This window comes from Melospiza melodia, unplaced genomic scaffold, assembly GCF_035770615.1.
Source record: "Melospiza melodia melodia isolate bMelMel2 unplaced genomic scaffold, bMelMel2.pri scaffold_35, whole genome shotgun sequence".
Classification (NCBI taxonomy): Eukaryota; Metazoa; Chordata; class Aves; order Passeriformes; family Passerellidae; genus Melospiza; species Melospiza melodia.
The window spans coordinates 8,963,183-8,983,615 of NW_026948670.1; positions in this window are offsets into that span (position 1 = coordinate 8,963,183).

Sequence of the window (20,433 nt, forward strand, 5' to 3'; positions counted from 1 at the left end):
TTTTTTTGGTGGCCTGTGGCTGGGAGTGGCCGGCTGGCTCCTTAGAATCCACGATACGCAGGATGGTTCCAAGACCAGAGGTGGCACCAGTTCCAAGTCGGGCTTGTTTGATAGTACCAAGTGGCTCCTGCAATCTGCCATCCAGAAGCGGGGCAGCTTACTTTTGTTGGCAAGGGAAACGTGCCGAGGTTTTTCTCTGGGGGCCTATGGCTGGGAGTGACTGGCTGGCTCCTGAAAAGCTACGATAGGCAGGATGGTTACCAGACTCATGGTGGCACCAGTGCCACGTTGGGCTGATTTGATAGTACCAAGCGGCTCCTGCAATCTGCCATCAAAATGTTGGCAGGCGAGTTTTGTTTTCCAGGGGAAAGCGCCGTTGTTTGTGTTTGGGGGCCTATGGCTGGGAGTGGCCGGCTGGCTCCTTAGAATCCACGATACGCAGGATGGTTCCCAGACCAGAGGTGGCACCAGTGCCAAGTCAGGCTAGTTTGATGGTGCAAAGTGGCTCCTGCAATCTGCCATCAAAATGTTGGCAGGCGAGTTTTGTTTTCCAGGGAAAAGCGCCGTTGTTTGTGTTTGGGGGTCTGTGGCTGGGAGTGGCCGGCTGGCTCCTTAGAATCCACGATACGCAGGATGGTTCCCAGAGCAGAGGTGGCACCAGTGCCAAGTCGGGCTAGTTTGATGGTGCAAAGTGGCTCCTGCAGTCTGCCATTAAAATGTTGGCATGCCAGTTTTGTTTTCCAGGGAAAAGCGCCGTTGTTTGTGTTTGGGGGCCTGTGGCTGGGAGTGGCCAGCTGGCTCCTTAGAATCCACTATACGCAGGATGGTTCCCAGACCAGAGGTGGCACCAGTGCCAAGTCGGGCTGGTTTGATGGTGCAAAGTGGCTCCTCCAATCTGCCATCCTGAAACGGGGTAGCATACTTTTGTTTGCCAGGGAAACCCCCAGTGGTTTGTGTCTGGGGGCCTATGGCTGGAAGTGACCCGCTGGCTCCTGAAAACCTACGATAGGCAGGATGGTTACCAGACCCATGGTGGAACCAGTGCCAAGTTGGGCTGGTTTGATAGTACCAAGTGGTTCCTGCAATCTGCCATCAAAAATTTGGCAGGCGAGTTTTGTTTTCCAGGGAAAAGCGCCGTTGTTTGTGTTTGGGGGCCTATGGCTGGGAGTGGCCGGCTGGCTAATTAGAATCCACGATACGCAGGATGGTTCCCAGACCAGAGGTGGCACCAGTGCCATGTAGGGCTAGTTTCATGGTGCAATGTGGCTCCTGCCATCTGCCATGAAAAAGTTAGCAGGCGAGTTTTGTTTTCCAGGGAAAAGTGCCGTTGTTTGTGTTTGGTGGACTGTGGCTGGGAGTGGCCGGCTGGCTCCTTAGAATCCACGATACGCAGGATGGTTCCCAGACCAGAGGTGGCACCAGTTCCAAGTCGGGCTGGTTTGATAGTACCTAGTGGCTCCTGCAATCTGCCATCCAGAAGCGGGGCAGCTTACTTTTGTTTGCAAGGGAAACGGGCCGACGTTTGTGTCTGGGGGCCTATGGCTGGGAGTGACCGGCTGGCTCGTGAAAAGCTACGATAGGCACGATGGTTACCAGACCCATGGTGGCACCAGTGCCAAGTTGGGCTGATTTGATAGTATCAAGCGGCTCCTGCAATCTGCCATCAAAATTTGGCAGGCGAGTTTTGTTTTCCAGGGAAAAGCGCCGTTATTTTTGTTTCGGGGCCTATGGCTGGGAGTGACTGGCGGGCTCCTGAAAAGCTACGATACGCAGGATGGTTCCCAGACCAGAGGTGGCACCAGTGCCAAGTCGGGCTGGTTTGATGGTGCAAAGTGGCTCCTGCAATCTGCCATCAAAATGTTGGCAGAGGAGTTTTGTTTTCCAGGGAAAAGCGCCGTTGTTTGTGTTTGGGGGCCTGTGGCTGGGAGTGGCCGGCTGGCTAATTAGAATCCACGATACGCAGGATGGTTCCCAGACCAGAGGTGGCACCAGTGCCAAGTCGGGCTAGTTTGATGGTGCAAAGTGGCTCCTGCAATCTGCCATTAAAAAGTTGGCATGCCAGTTTTGTTTTCCAGGGAAAAGCGCCGTTGTTTGTGTTTGGGGGCGTGTGGCTGGGAGTGGCCAGCTGGCTCCTTAGAATCCACGATACGCAGGATGGTTCCCAGACCAGAGGTGGCACCAGTGCCAAGTCGGGCTGGTTTGATGGTGCAAAGTGGCTCCTCCAATCTGCCATCCTGAAGCGGGGTAGCATACTTTTGTTTGCCAGGGAAACACCCAGTGCTTTGTGTCTGGGGGCCTATGGCTGGAAGTGACCGGCTGGCTCCTGAAAAGCTGCGATAGGCAGGATGGTTACCAGACCCATGGTGGAACCAGTGCCAAATTGGGCTGGTTTGATAGTACCAAGTGGCTCCTGCAATCTGCCATCAAAAATTTGGCAGGCGAGTTTTGTTTTCCAGGGAAAAGCGCCGTTGTTTGTGTTTGGGGTCCTGTGGCTGGGAGTGGCCGGCTGGCTAATTAGAATACACGATACGCAGGATGGTTCCCAGACCAGAGGTGGCACCAGTGCCAAGTTGGGCTGGTTGGATACCACAAAGTGGCTCCTGCAATCTGCCATCCAGAAGCGGGGCAGCTTACTTTTTTTTGCCAGGGAAACGGGCCGAGGTTTGTGTCTGGGGGCCTATGGCTGGGAGTGACTGGCTGGCTCCTGAAAAGCTACGATAGGCAGGATGGTTACCAGACTCATGGTGGCACCAGTGCCACGTTGGGCTGATTTGATAGTACCAAGCGGCTCCTGCAATCTGCCATCAAAAAGTTGGCAGGCGAGTTTTGTTTTCCAGGGAAAAGCGCCGTTGTTTGTGTTTGGGGGCCTATGGCTGGGAGTGACTGGCTGGCTCCTGAAAAGCTACGATACGCAGGATGGTTCCCAGACCAGAGGTGGCACCAGTGCCAAGTCGGGCTGGTTTGATGGTGCAAAGTGGCTCCTGCAATCTGCCATCAAAATGTTGGCAGACGAATTTTGTTTTCCAGGGAAAAGCGCCGTTGTTTGTGTTTGGGGGCCTGTGGCTGGGAGTGGCCGGCTGGCTAATTAGAATCCACGATACGCAGGATGGTTCCCAGACCAGAGGTGGCACCAGTGCCAAGTCGGGCTAGTTTGATGGTGCAAAGTGGCTCCTGCAATCTGCCATTAAAAAGTTGGCAGGCCAGTTTTGTTTTCCAGGGAAAAGCGCCGTTGTTTGTGTTTGGGGGCGTGTGGCTGGGAGTGGCCAGCTGACTCCTTAGATTCCACGATACGCAGGATGGTTCCCAGACCAGAGGTGGCACCAGTGCCAAGTCGGGCTGGTTTGATGGTGCAAAGTCGCTCCTCCAATCTGCCATCCTGAAGCGGGGTAGCATACTTTTGTTTGCCAGGGAAACCCCCAGTGCTTTGTGTCTGGGGGCCTATGGCTGGAAGTGACCGGCTGGCTCCTGAAAAGCTACGATAGGCAGGATGGTTACCAGACCCATGGTGGAAGCAGTGCCAAATTGGGCTGGTTTGATAGTACCAAGTGGTTCCTGCAATCTGCCATCAAAAATTTGGCAGGCGAGTTTTGTTTTCCAGGGAAAAGCGCCGTTGTTTGTGTTTGGGGTCCTGTGGCTGGGAGTGGCCGGCTGGCTAATTAGAATCCACGATACGCAGGATGGTTCCCAGACCATGGTGGCACCAGTGCCATGTAGGGCTAGTTTGATGGTGCAAAGCGGCTCCTGCAATCTGCCATCAAAAAGTTGGCAGGCGAGTTTTGTTTTCCAGGGAATAGTGCCATTGATTTTTTTTGGTGGCCTGTGGCTGGGAGTGGCCGGCTGGCTCCTTAGAATCCACGATACGCAGGATGGTTCCCAGACCAGAGGTGGCACCAGTTCCAAGTCGGGCTGGTTTGATAGTACCAAGTGGCTCCTGCAATCTGCCATCCAGAAGCGGGGCAGCTTACTTTTGTTTGCCAGGGAAACGGGCCGAGGTTTGTGTCTGGGGGCCTATGGCTGGGAGTGACCGGCTGGCTCCTGAAAAGCTACGATAGGCAGGATGGTGACCAGACCCATGGTGGCACCAGTGCCAAGTTGGGCTGATTTGATAGTACTAAGTGGCTCCTGCAATCTGCCATCAAAAAGTTGGCAGGCGAGTTTTGTTTTCCAGGGAACAGTGCCATTGATTTTTTTTGGTGGCCTGTGGCTGGGAGTGGCCGGCTGGCTCCTTAGAATCCACGATACGCAGGATGGTTCCCAGACCAGAGGTGGCACCAGTTCCAAGTCGGGCTGGTTTGATAGTACCAAGTGGCTCCTGCAATCTGCCATCCAGAAGCGGGGCAGCTTACTTTTGTTTGCCAGGGAATAGGGCCGAGGTTTGTGTCTGGGGGCCTATGGCTGGGAATGACCGGCTGGCTCCTGAAAAGCTACGATAGGCAGGATGGTTCCCATACCAGAGGTGGCACCAGTGCCACGTTGGGCTGATTTGATAGTATCAAGCGGCTCCTGCAATCTGCCATCAAAAAGTTGGCAGGCGAGTTTTGTTTTCCAGGGAAAAGTGCCGTTGATTTTTTTTGGTGGCCTGTGGCTGGGAGTGGCCGGCTGGCTCCTTATAATCCACGATACGCACGATGGTTCCCAGACCAGAGGTGGCACCAGTGCCAAGTCGGGCTGGTTTGATGGTGCAAAGTGGCTCCTGCAATCTGCCATCAACATGTTGGCAGACGAGTTTTTTTTTCCAGGGAAAAGCGCCGTTGTTTGTGTTTGGGGGCCTGTGGCTGGGAGTGGCCGGCTGGCTAATTAGAATCCACGATACGCAGGATGGTTCCCAGACCAGAGGTGGCACCAGTGCCAAGTCGGGCTAGTTTGATGGTGCAAAGTGGCTCCTGCAATCTGCCATTAAAAAGTTGGCATGCCAGTTTTGTTTTCCAGGGAAAAGCGCCGTTGTTTGTGTTTGGGGGCGTGTGGCTGGGAGTGGCCAGCTGGCTCCTTAGAATCCACGATACGCAGGATGGTTCCCAGACCAGAGGTGGCACCAGTGCCAAGTCGGGCTGGTTTGATGGTGCAAAGTGGCTCCTCCAATCTGCCATCCTGAAGCCGGGTAGCATACTTTTGTTTGCCAGGGAAACCCCCAGTGCTTTGTGTCTGGGGGCCTAAGGCTGGAAGTGACCGGCTGGCTCCTGAAAAGCTACGATAGGCAGGATGGTTACCAGACCCATGGTGGAACCAGTGCCAAATTGGGCTGGTTTGATAGTACCAAGTGGTTCCTGCAATCTGCCATCAAAAATTTGGCAGGCGAGTTTTGTTTTCCAGGGAAAAGCGCCGTTGTTTGTGTTTGGGGTCCTGTATCTGGGAGTGTCCGGCTGGCTCCTTAGAATCCACGATACGCAGGATGGTTCCCAGACCAGAGGTGGCACCAGTGCCAAGATGGACTGGTTTGATACCACAAAGTGGCTCCTGCAATCTGCCATCCAGAAGCGGGGCAGCTTACTTTTGTTTGCCAGGGAAACGGGCCGATGTTTGTGTCTGGGGGCCTATGGCTGGGAGTGACTGGCTGGCTCCTGAAAAGCTACGATAGGCAGGATGGTTACCAGACTCATGGTGGCACCAGTGCCACGTTGGGCTGATTTGATAGTACCAAGCGGCTCCTGCAATCTGCCATCAAAAAGTTGGCAGGCGAGTTTTGTTTTCCAGGGGAAAGCGCCGTTGTTTGTGTTTGGGGGCCTATGGCTGGCAGTGGCCGGCTGGCTAATTAGAATCCACGATACGCAGGATGGTTCCCAGACCATGGTGGCACCAGTGCCAAGTCGGGCTAGTTTGATGGTGCAAAGTGGCTCCTGCAATCTGCCATGAAAAAGTTGGCAGGCGAGTTTTGTTTTCCAGGGAACAGTGCCGTTGTTTGTGTTTGGTGGACTGTGGCTGGGAGTGGCCGGCTGGCTCCTTAGAATCCACGATACGCAGGATGGTTCCCAGACCAGAGGTGGCACCAGTTCCAAGTCGGGCTGGTTTGATAGTACCAAGTGGCTCCTTCAATCTGCCATCCAGAAGCGGGGCAGCTTACTTTTGTTTGCCAGGGAAACGGGCCGAGGTTTGTGTCTGGGGGCCTATGGCTGGGAGTGACCGGCTGGCTCCTGAAAAGCTACGATAGGCACGATGGTTACCAGACCCATGGTGGCACCAGTGCCAAGTTGGGCTGATTTGATAGTATCAAGCGGCTCCTGCAATCTGCCATCAAAAAGTTGGCAGGCGAGTTTTGTTTTCCAGGGAAAAGTGCCGTTGATTTTTTTTGGTGGCCTGTGGCTGGGAGTGGCCGGCTGGCTCCTTAGAATCCACGATACGCAGGATGGTTCCCAGACCAGAGGTGGCACCAGTGCCAAGTCGGGCTAGTTTGATGGTGCAAAGTGGCTCCTGCAATCTGCCATTAAAAAGTTGGCATGCCAGTTTTGTTTTCCACGGAAAAGCGCCGTTGTTTGTGTTTGGGGGCGTGTGGCTGGGAGTGGCCAGCTGGCTCCTTAGAATCCACGATACGCAGGATGGTTCCCAGACCAGAGGTGGCACCAGTGCCAAGTCGGGCTGGTTTGATGGTGCAAAGTGGCTCCTCCAATCTGCCATCCTGAAGCGGGGTAGCATACTTTTGTTTGCCAGGGAAACCCCCAGTGCTTTGTGTCTGGGGGCCTATGGCTGGAAGTGACAGGCTGGCTCCTGAAAAGCTACGATAAGCAGGATGGTTACCAGACCCATGGTGGAACCAGTGCCAAATTGGGCTGGTTTGATAGTACCAAGTGGTTCCTGCAATCTGCCATCAAAAATTTGGCAGGCGAGTTTGGTTTTCCAGGGAAAACCGCCGTTGTTTGTGTTTGGGGTCCTGTGGCTGGGAGTGGCCGGCTGGCTAATTAGAATACACGATACGCAGGATGGTTCCCAGACCAGAGGTGGCACCAGTGCCAAGTTGGGCTGGTTTGATACCACAAAGTGGCTCCTGCAATCTGCCATCCAGAAGCGGGGCAGCTTACTTTTGTTTGCCAGGGAAACGGGCCGAGGTTTGTGTCTGGGGGCCTATGGCTGGGAGTGACCGGCTGGCTCCTGAAAAGCTACGATAGGCAGGATGGTTACCAGACTCATGGTGGCACCAGTGCCACGTTGGGCTGATTTGATAGTACCAAGCGGCTCCTGCAATCTGCCATCAAAAAGTTGGCAGGCGAGTTTTGTTTTCCAGGGAAAAGCGCCGTTGTTTGTGTTTGGGGGCCTATGGCTGGGAGTGGCCGGCTGGCTAATTAGAATCCACGATACGCAGGATGGTTCCCAGACCATGGTGGCACCAGTGCCATGTAGGGCTAGTTTGATGGTGCAAAGTGGCTCCTGCAATCTGCCATGAAAAAGTTAGCAGGCGAGTTTTGTTTTCCAGGGAAAAGTGCCGTTGTTTGTGTTTGTGGACTGTGGCTGGGAGTGGCCGGCTGGCTCCTTAGAATCCACGATACGCAGGATGGTTCCCAGACCAGAGGTGGCACCAGTTCCAAGTCGGGCTGGTTTGATAGTACCAAGTGGCTCCTGCAATCTGCCATCCAGAAGCGGGGCAGCTTACTTTTGTTTGCCAGGGAAACGGGCCGAGGTTTGTGTCTGGGGGCCTATGGCTGGGAGTGACCGGCTGGCTCCTGAAAAGCTACGATAGGCAGGATGGTTACCAGACCCATGGTGGCACCAGTGCCAAGTTGGGCTGATTTGATAGTACCAAGCGGCTCCTGCAATCTGCCATCAAAAAGTTGGCAGGCGAGTTTTGTTTTCCAGGGAATAGTGCCATTGATTTTTTTTGGTGGCCTGTGGCTGGGAGTGGCCGGCTGGCTCCTTAGAATCCACGATACGCAGGATGGTTCCCAGACCAGAGGTGGCACCAGTTCCAAGTCGGGCTTGTTTGATAGTACCAAGTGGCTCCTGCAATCTGCCATCCAGAAGCGGGGCAGCTTACTTTTGTTTGCAAGGGAAACGGGCCGAGGTTTTTGTCTGGGGGCCTATGGCTGGGAGTGACTGGCTGGCTCCTGAAAAGCTACGATAGGCAGGATGGTTACCAGACTCATGGTGGCACCAGTGCCAAGTTGGGCTGATTTGATAGTATCAAGCGGCTCCTGCAATCTGCCATCAAAAAGTTGGCAGGCGAGTTTTGTTTTCCAGGGGAAAGCGCCGTTGTTTGTGTTTGGGGGCCTATGGCTGGGAGTGGCCGGCTGGCTAATTAGAATCCACGATACGCAGGATGGTTCCCAGACCATGGTGGCACCAGTGCCAAGTCGGGCTAGTTTGATGGTGCAAAGTGGCTCCTGCAATCTGCCATGAAAAAGTTGGCAGGCGAGTTTTGTTTTCCAGGGAAAAGTGCCGTTGTTTGTGTTTGGTGGACTGTGGCTGGGAGTGGCCGGCTGGCTCCTTAGAATCCACGATACGCAGGATGGTTCCCAGACCAGAGGTGGCACCAGTTCCAAGTCGGGCTGGTTTGATAGTACCAAGCGGCTCCTGCAATCTGCCATCCAGAAGCGGGGCAGCTTACTTTTGTTTGCCAGGGAAACGGGCCGAGGTTTGTGTCTGGGGGCCTATGGCTGGGAGTGACCGGCTGGCTCCTGAAAAGCTACGATAGGCACGATGGTTACCAGACCCATGGTGGCACCAGTGCCAAGTTGGGCTGATTTGATAGTATCAAGCGGCTCCTGCAATCTGCCATCAAAAAGTTGGCAGGCGAGTTTTGTTTTCCAGGGAAAAGTGCCGTTGATATTTTTTGGTGGCCTGTGGCTGGGAGTGGCCGGCTGGCTCCTTAGAATCCACGATACGCAGGATGGTTCCCAGACCAGAGGTGGCACCAGTTCCAAGTCGGGCTTGTTTGATAGTACCAAGTGGCTCCTGCAATCTGCCATCCAGAAGCGGGGCAGCTTACTTTTGTTTGCCAGGGAAACGGGCCGAGGTTTTTGTCTGGGGGCCTATGGCTGGGAGTGACTGGCTGGCTCCTGAAAAGCTACGATAGGCAGGATGGTTACCAGACTCATGGTGGCACCAGGGCCACGTTGGGCTGATTTGATAGTACCAAGCGGCTCCTGCAATCTGCCATCAAAAACTTGGCAGGCGAGTTTTGTTTTCCAGGGAAAAGCGCCGTTGTTTGGGTTTGGGGGCCTATGGCTGGGAGTGACCGGCTGGCTAATTAGAATCCACGATACGCAGGATGGTTCCCAGACCATGGTGGCACCAGTGCCATGTCGGGCTAGTTTGATGGTGCAAAGTGGCTCCTGCAATCTGCCATGAAAAATTTAGCAGGCGAGTTTTGTTTTCCAGGGAAAAGTGCCGTTGTTTGTGTTTGGTGGACTGTGGCTGGGAGTGGCCGGCTGGCTCCTTAGAATCCACGATACGCAGGATGGTTCCCAGACCAGAGGTGGCACCAGTTCCAAGTCGGGCTGGTTTGATAGTACCAAGTGGCTCCTGCAATCTGCCATCCAGAAGCGGGGCAGCTTACTTTGGTTTGCCAGGGAAACGGGCCGAGGTTTGTGTCTGGGGGCCTATGGCTGGGAGTGACCGGCTGGCTCCTGAAAAGCTACGATAGGCAGGATTGTTACCAGACCCATGGTGGCACCAGTGCCAAGTTGGGCTGATTTGATAGTACCAAGCGGCTCCTGCAATCTGCCATCAAAATGTTGGCAGGCGAGTTTTGTTTTCCAGGGAATAGTGCCATTGATTTTTTTTGGTGGCCTGTGGCTGGGAGTGGCCAGCTGGCTCCTTAGAATCCACGATACGCAGGATGGTTCCCAGACCAGAGGTGCCACCAGTTCCAAGTTGGGCTTGTATGATAGTACCAAGTGGCTCCTGCAATCTGCCATCCAGAAGCGGGGAAGCTTACTTTTGTTTGCAAGGGAAACGGGCCGAGGTTTTTGTCTGGGGGCCTATGGCTGGGAGTGACTGGCTGGCTCCTGAAAAGCTACGATAGGCAGGATGGTGACCAGACTCATGGTGGCACCAGTGCCAAGTTGGGCTGATTTGATAGTACCAAGCGGCTCCTGCAATCTGCCATCAAAAAGTTGGCAGGCGAGTTTTGTTTTCCAGGGGAAAGCGCCGTTGTTTGTGTTTGGGGGCCTATGGCTGGGAGTGGCCGACTGGCTAATTAGAATCCACGATACGCAGGATGGTTCCCAGACCATGGTGGCACCAGTGCCAAGTCGGGCTAGTTTGATGGTGCAAAGTGGCTCCTGCAATCTGCCATGAAAAAGTTGGCAGGCGAGTTTTGTTTTCCAGGGAAAAGTGCCGTTGTTTGTGTTTGGTGGACTGTGGCTGGGAGTGGCCGGCTGGCTCCTTAGAATCCACGATACGCAGGATGGTTCCCAGACCAGAGGTGGCACCAGTTCCAAGTCGGGCTGGTTTGATAGTACCAAGTGGCTCCTTCAATCTGCCATCCAGAAGCGGGGCAGCTTACTTTTGTTTGCCAGGGAAACGGGCCGAGGTTTGTGTCTGGGGGCCTATGGCTGGGAGTGACCGGCTGGCTCCTGAAAAGCTACGATAGGCACGATGGTTACCAGACCCATGGTGGCACCAGTGCCAAGTTGGGCTGATTTGATAGTATCAAGCGGCTCCTGCAATCTGCCATCAAAAAGTTGGCAGGCGAGTTTTGTTTTCCAGGGAAAAGTGCCGTTGATTTTTTTTGGTGGCCTGTGGCTGGGAGTGGCCGGCTGGCTCCTTAGAATCCACGATACGCAGGATGGTTCCCAGACCAGAGGTGGCACCAGTTCCAAGTCGGGCTGGTTTGATAGTACCAAGTGGCTCCTGCAATCTGCCATCCAGAAGCGGGGCAGCTTACTTTTGTTTGCAAGGGAAACGGGCCGAGGTTTTTGTCTGGGGGCCTATGGCTGGGAGTGACTGGCTGGCTCCTGAAAAGCTACGATAGGCAGGATGGTTACCAGACTCATGGTGGCACCAGTGCCACGTTGGGCTGATTTGATAGTACCAAGCGGCTCCTGCAATCTGCCATCAAAAAGTTGGCAGGCGAGTTTTGTTTTCCAGGGAAAAGCGCCGTTGTTTGTGTTTGGGGGCCTATGGCTGGGAGTGGCCGGCTGGCTAATTAGAATCCACGATACACAGGATGGTTCCCAGACCAGAGGTGGCACCAGTGCCAAGTCGGGCTAGTTTGATGGTGCAAAGTGGCTCCTGCAATCTGCCATGAAAAAGTTAGCAGGCGAGTTTTGTTTTCCAGGGAAAAGTGCCGTTGTTTGTGTTTGGTGGACTGTGGCTGGGAGTGGCCGGCTGGCTCCTTAGAATCCACGATACGCAGGATGGTTCCCAGACCAGAGGTGGCACCAGTTCCAAGTCGGGCTGGTTTGATAGTACCAAGTGGCTCCTGCAATCTGCCATCCAGAAGCGGGGCAGCTTACTTTTGTTTGCCAGGGAAACGGGCCGAGGTTTGTGTCTGGGGGCCTATGGCTGGGAGTGACCGGCTGGCTCCTGAAAAGCTACGATAGGCAAGATGGTTACCAGACCCATGGTGGCACAAGTGCCAAGTTGGGCTGATTTGATAGTACCAAGCGGCTCCTGCAATCTGCCATCAAAAATTTGGCAGGCGAGTTTTGTTTTCCAGGGAAAAGTGCCGTTGATTTTTTTTGGTGGCCTGTGGCTGGGAGTGGCCGGCTGGCTCCTTAGAATCCACGATACGCAGGATGGTTCCCAGACCAGAGGTGGCACCAGTTCCAAGTCGGGCTTGTTTGATAGTACCAAGTGGCTCCTGCAATCTGCCATCCAGAAGCGGGGCAGCTTACTTTTGTTTGCCAGGGAAACGGGCCGAGGTTTGTGTCTGGGGGCCTATGGCTGGGAGTGACTGGCTGGCTCCTGAAAAGCTACGATAGGCAGGATGGTTACCAGACTCATGGTGGCACCAGTGCCACGTTGGGCTGATTTGATAGTACCAAGCGGCTCCTGCAATCTGCCATCAAAAAGTTGGCAGGCGAGTTTTGTTTTCCAGGGGAAAGCGCCGTTGTTTGTGTTTGGGGGCCTATGGCTGGCAGTGGCCGGCTGGCTAATTAGAATCCACGATACGCAGGATGGTTCCCCGACCATGGTGGCACCAGTGCCAAGTCGGGCTAGTTTGATGGTGCAAAGTGGCTCCTGCAATCTGCCATGAAAAAGTTGGCAGGCGAGTTTTGTTTTCCAGGGAAAAGTGCCGTTGTTTGTGTTTGGTGGACTGTGGCTGGGAGTGGCCGGCTGGCTCCTTAGCATCCACGATACGCAGGATGGTTCCCAGACCAGAGGTTGCACCAGTTCCAAGGCGGGCTGGTTTGATAGTACCAAGTGGCTCCTGCAATCTGCCATCCAGAAGTGGGGCAGCTTACTTTTGTTTGCCAGGGAAACGGGCCGAGGTTTGTGTCTGGGGGCCTATGGCTGGGTGTGACTGGCTGGCTCCTGAAAAGCTACGATAGGCAGGATGGTTACCAGACTCATGGTGGCACCAGTGCCAAGTTGGGCTGATTTGATAGTATCAAGCGGCTCCTGCAATCTGCCATCAAAAAGTTGGCAGGCGAGTTTTGTTTTCCCGGGAAAAGTGCCGTTGATTTTTTTTGGTGACCTGTGGCTGGGAGTGGCCGGCTGGCTCCTTAGAATCCACGATACGCAGGATGGTTCCCAGACCAGAGGTGGCACCAGTTCCAAGTCGGGCTGGTTTGATAGTACCAAGTGGCTCCTTCAATCTGCCATCCAGAAGCGGGGCAGCTTACTTTTGTTTGCAAGGGAAACGGGCCGAGGTTTTTGTCTGGGGGCCTATGGCTGGGAGTGACTGGCTGGCTCCTGAAAAGCTACGATAGGCAGGATGGTTACCAGACTCATGGTGGCACCAGTGCCACGTTGGGCTGATTTGATAGTACCAAGCGGCTCCTGCAATCTGCCATCAAAAATTGGCAGGCGAGTTTTGTTTTCCAGGGGAAAGCGCCGTTGTTTGTGTTTGGGGGCCTATGGCTGGGAGTGGCCGGCTGGCTAATTAGAATCCACGATACGCAGGATGGTTCCCAGACCATGGTGGCACCAGTGCCAAGTCGGGCTAGTTTGATGGTGCAAAGTGGCTCCTGCAATCTGCCATGAAAAAGTTGGCAGGCGAGTTTTGTTTTCCAGGGAAAAGTGCCGTTGTTTGTGTTTGGTGGACTGTGGCTGGGAGTGGCCGGCTGGCTCCTTAGAATCCACGATACGCAGGATGGTTCCCAGACCAGAGGTGGCACCAGTTCCAAGTCGGGCTGGTTTGATAGTACCAAGTGGCTCCTGCAATCTGCCATCCAGAAGCGGGGAAGCTTACTTTTGTTTGCCAGGGAAACGTGCCGAGGTTTGTGTCTGGGGGCCTATGGCTGGGAGTGACCGGCTGGCTCCTGAAAAGCTACGATAGGCAGGATGGTTACCAGACTCATGGTGGCACCAGTGCCAAGTTGGGCTGATTTGATAGTACCAAGCGGCTCCTGCAATCTGCCATCAAAAAGTTGGCAGGCGAGTTTTGTTTTCCAGGGAAAAGTGTCGTTGTTTTTGTTTGGGGGCTTGTGGCTGGGAGTGGCCGGCTGGCTCCTTAGAATCCACGATACGCAGGATGGTTCCCAGACCAGAGGTGGCACCAGTGCCAAGTCAGGCTAGTTTGATGGTGCAAAGTGGCTCCTGCAATCTGCCATCCAGAAGCGGGGTAGCTTACTTTTGTTTGCCAGGGAAACGGGCCGAGGTTTTTGTCTGGGGGCCTATGTGTGGGACTGCCCGGCTGGCTCCTGAAAAGCTACGACAGGCAGGATGGTGACCAGACCCATGATGCCACCAGTGCCAAGTTGGGCTGGTTTGATAGTACCAAGTGGCTCCTGCAATCTGCCATCAAAAAGTTGGCAGGCGAGTTTTTTTTTCCAGGGAAAAGCGCCGTTGTTTGTGTTTGGGGGCCTGTGGCTGGGAGTGGCCAGCTGGCTCCTTAGAATCCACGATACGCAGGATGGTTCCCAGACCAGAGGTGGCACCAGTGCCAAGTCGGGCTGGTTTGATGGTGCAAAGTGGCTCCTGCAATCTGCCATCAAAAAGTTGGCAGGCGAGTTTTGTTTTCCAGGGAAAAGCGCCGTTGTTTGTGTTTGGGGGCCTGTGGCTGGGAGTGGCCGGCTGGCTCCTTAGAATCCACGATACGCAGGATGGTTCCCAGACCAGAGGTGGCACCAGTGCCAAGTCGGGCTAGTTTGATGGTGCAAAGTGGCTCCTGCAATCTGCCATTAAAAAGTTGGCATGCCAGTTTTGTTTTCCAGGGAAAAGCGCCGTTGTTTGAGTTTGGTGGACTGTGGCTTGGAGTGGCCAGCTGGCTCCTTAGAATCCACTATACGCAGGATGGTTCCCAGACCAGAGGTGGCACCAGTGCCAAGTCGGGCTGGTTTGATGGTGCAAAGTGGCTCCTGCAATCTGCCATCCTGAAGCGGGGTAGCATACTTTTGTTTGCCAGGGAAACCCCCAGTGCTTTGTGTCTGGGGCCTATGGCTGGAAGTGACCGGCTGGCTCCTGAAAAGCTACGATAGGCAGGATGATGACCAGACCCATGGTGGAACCAGTGCCAAGTTGGGCTGGTTTGATAGTACCAAGTGGTTCCTGCAATCTGCCATCAAAAAGTTGGCAGGCGAGTTTTGTTTTCCATGGAAAAGCGCCGTTGTTTGTGTTTGGGGGCCTGTGGCTGGGAGTGGCCGGCTGGCTCCTTAGAATCCACGATACACAGGATGGTTCCCAGACCAGAGGTGGCACCAGTGCCAAGTCGGGCTAGTTTGATGGTGCAAAGTGGCTCCTGCAATCTGCCATTAAAAAGTTGGCATGCCAGTTTTGTTTTCCAGGGAAAAGCGCCGTTGTTTGTGTTTGGTGGACTGTGGCTGGGAGTGGCCAGCTGGCTCCTTAGAATCCACTATACGCAGGATGGTTCCCAGACCAGAGGTGGCACCAGTGCCAAGTCGGGCTGGTTTGATGGTGCAAAGTGGCTCCTGCAATCTGCCATCCTGAAGCGGGGTAGCATACTTTTGTTTGCCAGGGAAACGCCCAGTGCGTTGTGTCTGGGGCCTATGGCTGGAAGTGACCGGCTGGCTCCTGAAAAGCTACGATAGGCAGGATGATTACCAGACCCATGGTGGAACCAGTGCCAAGTTGGGCTGGTTTGATAGTACCAAGTGGTTCCTGCAATCTGCCATCAAAAAGTTGGCAGGCCAGTTTTGTTTTCCAGGGAAAAGCGCCGTTGTTTGTGTTTGGGGTCCTGTGGCTGGGAGTGGCCGTCTGGCTCCTTAGAATCCACGATACGCAGGATGGTTCCCAGACCAGAGGTGGCACCAGTGCCAAGTTGGGCTGGTTTGATACCACAAAGTGGCTCCTGCAATCTGCCATCCAGAAGCGGGGCAGCTTACTTTTGTTTGCCAGGGAAACGGGCCGAGGTTTGTGTCTGGGGGCCTATGGCTGGGAGTGACTGGCTGGCTCCTGAAAAGCTACGATAGGCAGGATGGTTACCAGACTCATGGTGGCACCAGTGCCACGTTGGGCTGATTTGATAGTACCAAGCAGCTCCTGCAATCTGCCATCAAAAAGTTGGCAGGCGAGTTTTGTTTTCCAGGGAAAAGCGCCGTTGTTTGTGTTTGGGGGCCTATGGCTGGGAGTGGCCGGCTGGCTAATTAGAATCCACGATACGCAGGATGGTTACCACACCCATGGTGGCACAAGTGCCATGTCGGGCTAGTTTGATGGTGCAAAGTGGCTCCTGCAATCTGCCATGAAAAAGTTAGCAGGCGAGTTTTGTTTTCCAGGGAAAAGTGCTGTTGTTTGTGTTTGGTGGACTGTGGCTGGGAGTGGCCGGCTGGCTCCTTAGAATCCACGATACGCAGGATGGTTCCCAGACCAGAGGTGGCACCAGTTCCAAGTCGGGCTGGTTTGATAGTACCAAGTGGCTCCTGCAATCTGCCATCCAGAAGCCGGGCAGCTTACTTTTGTTTGCCAGGGAAACGGGCCGAGGTTTGTGTCTGGGGGCCTATGGCTGGGAGTGGCCGGCTGGCGCCTGAAAAGCTACGATAGGCAGGATCGTTACCAGATCCATGGTGGCACCAGTGCCAAGTTGGGCTGATTTGATAGTACCAAGCGGCTCCTGCAATCTGCCATCAAAAAGTTGGCAGGCGAGTTTTGTTTTCCAGGGAAAAGTGCCATTGATTTTTTTTGGTGGCCTGTGGCTGGGAGTGGCCGGCTGGCTCCTTAGAATCCACGATACGCAGGATGGTTCCCAGACCAGAGGTGGCACCAGTTCCAAGTCGGGCTGGTTTGATAGTACCAAGTGGCTCCTGCAATCTGCCATCCCGAAGCGGGGCAGCTTACTTTTGTTTGCAAGGGAAACGGGCCGAGGTTTTTGTCTGGGGGCCTATGGCTGGGAGTGACTGGCTGGCTCCTGAAAAGCTACGATAGGCAGGATGGTTACCAGACTCATGGTGGCACCAGTGCCACGTTGGGCTGATTTGATAGTACCAAGCGGCTCCTGCAATCTGCCATCAAAAAGTTGGCAGGCGAGTTTTGTTTTCCAGGGGAAAGCGCCGTTGTTTGTGTTTGGGGGCCTATGGCTGGGAGTGGCCGGCTGGCTAATTAGAATCCACAATACGCAGGATGGTTCCCAGACCATGGTGGCACCAGTGCCAAGTCGGGCTAGTTTGATGGTGCAAAGTGGCTCCTGCAATCTGCCATGAAAAAGTTGGCAGGCCAGTTTTGTTTTCCAGGGAAAAGTGCCGTTGTTTGTGTTTGGTGGACTGTGGCTGGGAGTGGCCGGCTGGCTCCTTAGAATCCACGATACGCAGGATGGTTCCCAGACCAGAGGTGGCACCAGTTCCAAGTCGGGCTGGTTTGATAGTACCAAGTGGCTCCTGCAATCTGCCATCCAGAAGCGGGGCAGCTTACTTTTGTTTGCCAGGGAAACGGGCCGAGGTTTGTGTCTGGGGGCCTATGGGTGGGACTGACCGGCTGGCTCCTGAAAAGCTACGATACGCAGCATGGTTACGAGACCCATGGTGGCACCAGTGCCAAGTCGGGCTGATTTGATAATATCAAGCGGCTCCTGCAATCTGCCATCAAAAAGTTGGCAGGCGAGTTTTGTTTTCCAGGGAAAAGTGCCGTTGATTTTTTTTGGTGGCCTGTGGCTGGGAGTGGCCGGCTGGCTCCTTAGAATCCACGATACGCAGGATGGTTCCCAGACCAGAGGTGGCACCAGTTCCAAGTCGGGCTGGTTTGATAGTACCAAGTGGCTCCTGCAATCTGCCATCCAGAAGCGGGGCAGCTTACTTTTGTTTGCCAGGGAAACGGGCCGAGGTTTGTGTCTGGGGGCCTATGGCTGGGAGTGACTGGCTGGCTCCTGAAAAGCTACGATAGGCAGGATGGTTACCAGACTCATGGTGGCACCAGTGCCACGTTGGGCTGATTTGATAGTACCAAGCGGCTCCTGCAATCTGCCATCAAAAAGTTGGCAGGCGAGTTTTGTTTTCCAGGGGAAAGCGCCGTTGTTTGCGTTTGGGGGCCTATGGCTGGGAGTGGCCGGCTGGCTAATTAGAATCCACGATACGCAGGATGGTTCCCAGACCATGGTGGCACCAGTGCCAAGTCGGGCTAGTTTGATGGTGCAAAGTGGCTCCTGCAATCTGCCATGAAAAAGTTGGCAGGCGAGTTTTGTTTTCCAGGGAAAAGTGCCGTTGTTTGTGTTTGGTGGACTGTGGCTGGGAGTGGCCGGCTGGCTAATTAGAATCCACGATACGCAGGATGGTTCCCAGACCAGAGGTGGCACCAGTTCCAAGTCGGGCTGGTTTGATAGTACAAAGTGGCTCCTGCAATCTGCCATCCAGATGTGGGGCAGCTTATTTTGTTTGCCAGGGAAACGGGCCGAGGTTTGTGTCTGGGGGCCTATGGCTGGGAGTGACCGGCTGGCTCCTGAAAAGCTACGATAGGCAGGATGGTTACCAGACTCATGGTGGCACCAGTGCCAAGTTGGGCTGATTTGATAGTATCAAGCGGCTCCTGCAATCTGCCATCAAAAAGTTGGCAGGCGAGTTTTGTTTTCCAGGGAAAAGTGCCGTTGATTTTTTTTGGTGGCCTGTGGCTGGGAGTGGCCGGCTGGCTCCTTAGAATCCACGATACGCAGGATGGTTCCCAGACCAGAGGTGGCACCAGTGCCATGTCGGGCTGGTTTGATAGTACCAAGTGGCTCCTGCAATCTGCCATCCAGAAGCGGGGCAGCTTACTTTTGTTTGCCAGGGAAACGGGCCGAGGTTTGTGTCTGGGGGCCTATGGCTGGGAGTGACCGGCTGGCTCCTGTAAAGCTACGATAGGCAGGATGGTGACCAGACCCATGGTGGCACCAGTGCCAAGTTGGGCTGATTTGATAGTACCAAGCGGCTCCTGCAATCTGCCATCAAAAAGTTGGCAGGCGAGTTTTGTTTTCCAGGGAAAAGTGTCGTTGTTTGTGTTTGGGGGCTTGTGGCTGGGAGTGGCCGGCTGGCTCCTTAGAATCCACGATACGCAGGATGGTTCCCAGACCAGAGGTGGCACCAGTGCCAAGTCGGGCTGGTTTGATGGTGCAAAGTGGCTCCTGCAATCTGCCATCAAAAAGTTGGCAGGCGAGTTTTGTTTTCCAGGGAAAAGCGCCGTTGTTTGTGTTTGGGGGCCTGTGGCTGGGAGTGGCCGGCTGGCTAATTAGAATCCACGATACGCAGGATGGTTCCCAGACCAGAGGTGGCACCAGTGCCAAGTCGGGCTGGTTTGATGGTGCAAAGTGGCTCCTGCAATCTGCCATTAAAAAGTTGGCATGCCAGTTTTGTTTTCCAGGGAAAAGAGCCGTTGTTTGTGTTTGGTGGACTGTGGCTGGGAGTGGCCAGCTGGCTCCTTAGAATCCACTATACGCAGGATGGTTCCCAGACCAGAGGTGGCACCAGTGCCAAGTCGGGCTGGTTTGATGGTGCAAAGTGGCTCCTGCAATCTGCCATCCTGAAGCGGGGTAGCATACTTTTGTTTGCCAGGGAAACCCCCAGTGCTTTGTGTCTGGGGCCTATGGCTGGAAGTGACCGGCTGGCTCCTGAAAAGCTACGATAGGCAGGATGATGACCAGACCCATGGTGGAACCAGTGCCAAGTTGGGCTGGTTTGATAGTACCAAGTGGTTCCTGCAATCTGCCATCAAAAAGTTGGCAGGCGAGTTTTGTTTTCCAGAGAAAAGCGCCGTTGTTTGTGTTTGGGGGCCTGTGGCTGGGAGTGGCCGGCTGGCTCCTTAGAATCCACGATACGCAGGATGGTTCCCAGACCAGAGGTGGCACCAGTGCCAAGTAGGGCTAGTTTGATGGTGCAAAGCGGCTCCTGCAATCTGCCATTAAAAAGTTGGCATGCCAGTTTTGTTTTCCAGGGAAAAGCGCCGTTGTTTGTGTTTGGTGGACTGTGGCTGGGAGTGGCCAGCTGGCTCCTTAGAATCCATTATACGCAGGATGGTTCCCAGACCAGAGGTGGCACCAGTGCCAAGTCAGGCTGGTTTGATGGTGCAAAGTGGCTCCTGCAATCTGCCATCCTGAAGCGGGGTAGCATACTTTTGTTTGCCAGGGAAACGGGCCGAGGTTTGTGTCTGGGGGCCTATGGCTGGGAGTGACTGGCTGGCGCCTGAAAAGCAACGATAGGCAGGATGGTGACCAGATCCATGGTGGCACCAGTGCCAAGTTGGGCTGATTTGATAGTACCAAGCGGCTCCTGCAATCTGCCATCAAAAAGTTGGCAGGCGAGTTTTGTTTTCCAGGGAAAAGTGCCATTGATTTTTTTTGGTGGCCTGTGGCTGGGAGTGGCCGGCTGGCTCCTTAGAATCCACGATACGCAGGATGGTTCCCAGACCAGAGGTGGCACCAGTTCCAAGTCGGGCTGGTTTGATAGTACCAAGTGGCTCCTGCAATCTGCCATCCAGAAGCGGGGCAGCTTACTTTTGTTTGCAAGGGAAACGGGCCGAGGTTTTTGTCTTGGGGCCTATGGCTGGGAGTGACTGGCTGGCTCCTGAAAAGCTACGATAGGCAGGATGGTTACCAGACTCATGGTGGCACCAGTGCCACGTTGGGCTGATTTGATAGTACCAAGCGGCTCCTGCAATCTGCCATCAAAAAGTTGGCAGGCGAGTTTTGTTTTCCAGGGGAAAGCGCCGTTGTTTGTGTTTGGGGGCCTATGGCTGGGAGTGGCCGGCTGGCTAATTAGAATCCACGATACGCAGGATGGTTCCCAGACCATGGTGGCACCAGTGCCAAGCCGGGCTAGATTGATGGTGCAAAGTGGCTCCTGCAATCTGACATGAAAAAGTTGGCAGGCCAGTTTTGTTTTCCAGGGAAAAGTGCCGTTGGTTGTGTTTGGTGGACTGTGGCTGGGAGTGGCCAGCTGGCTCCTTAGAATCCACGATACGCAGGATGGTTCCCAGACCAGAGGT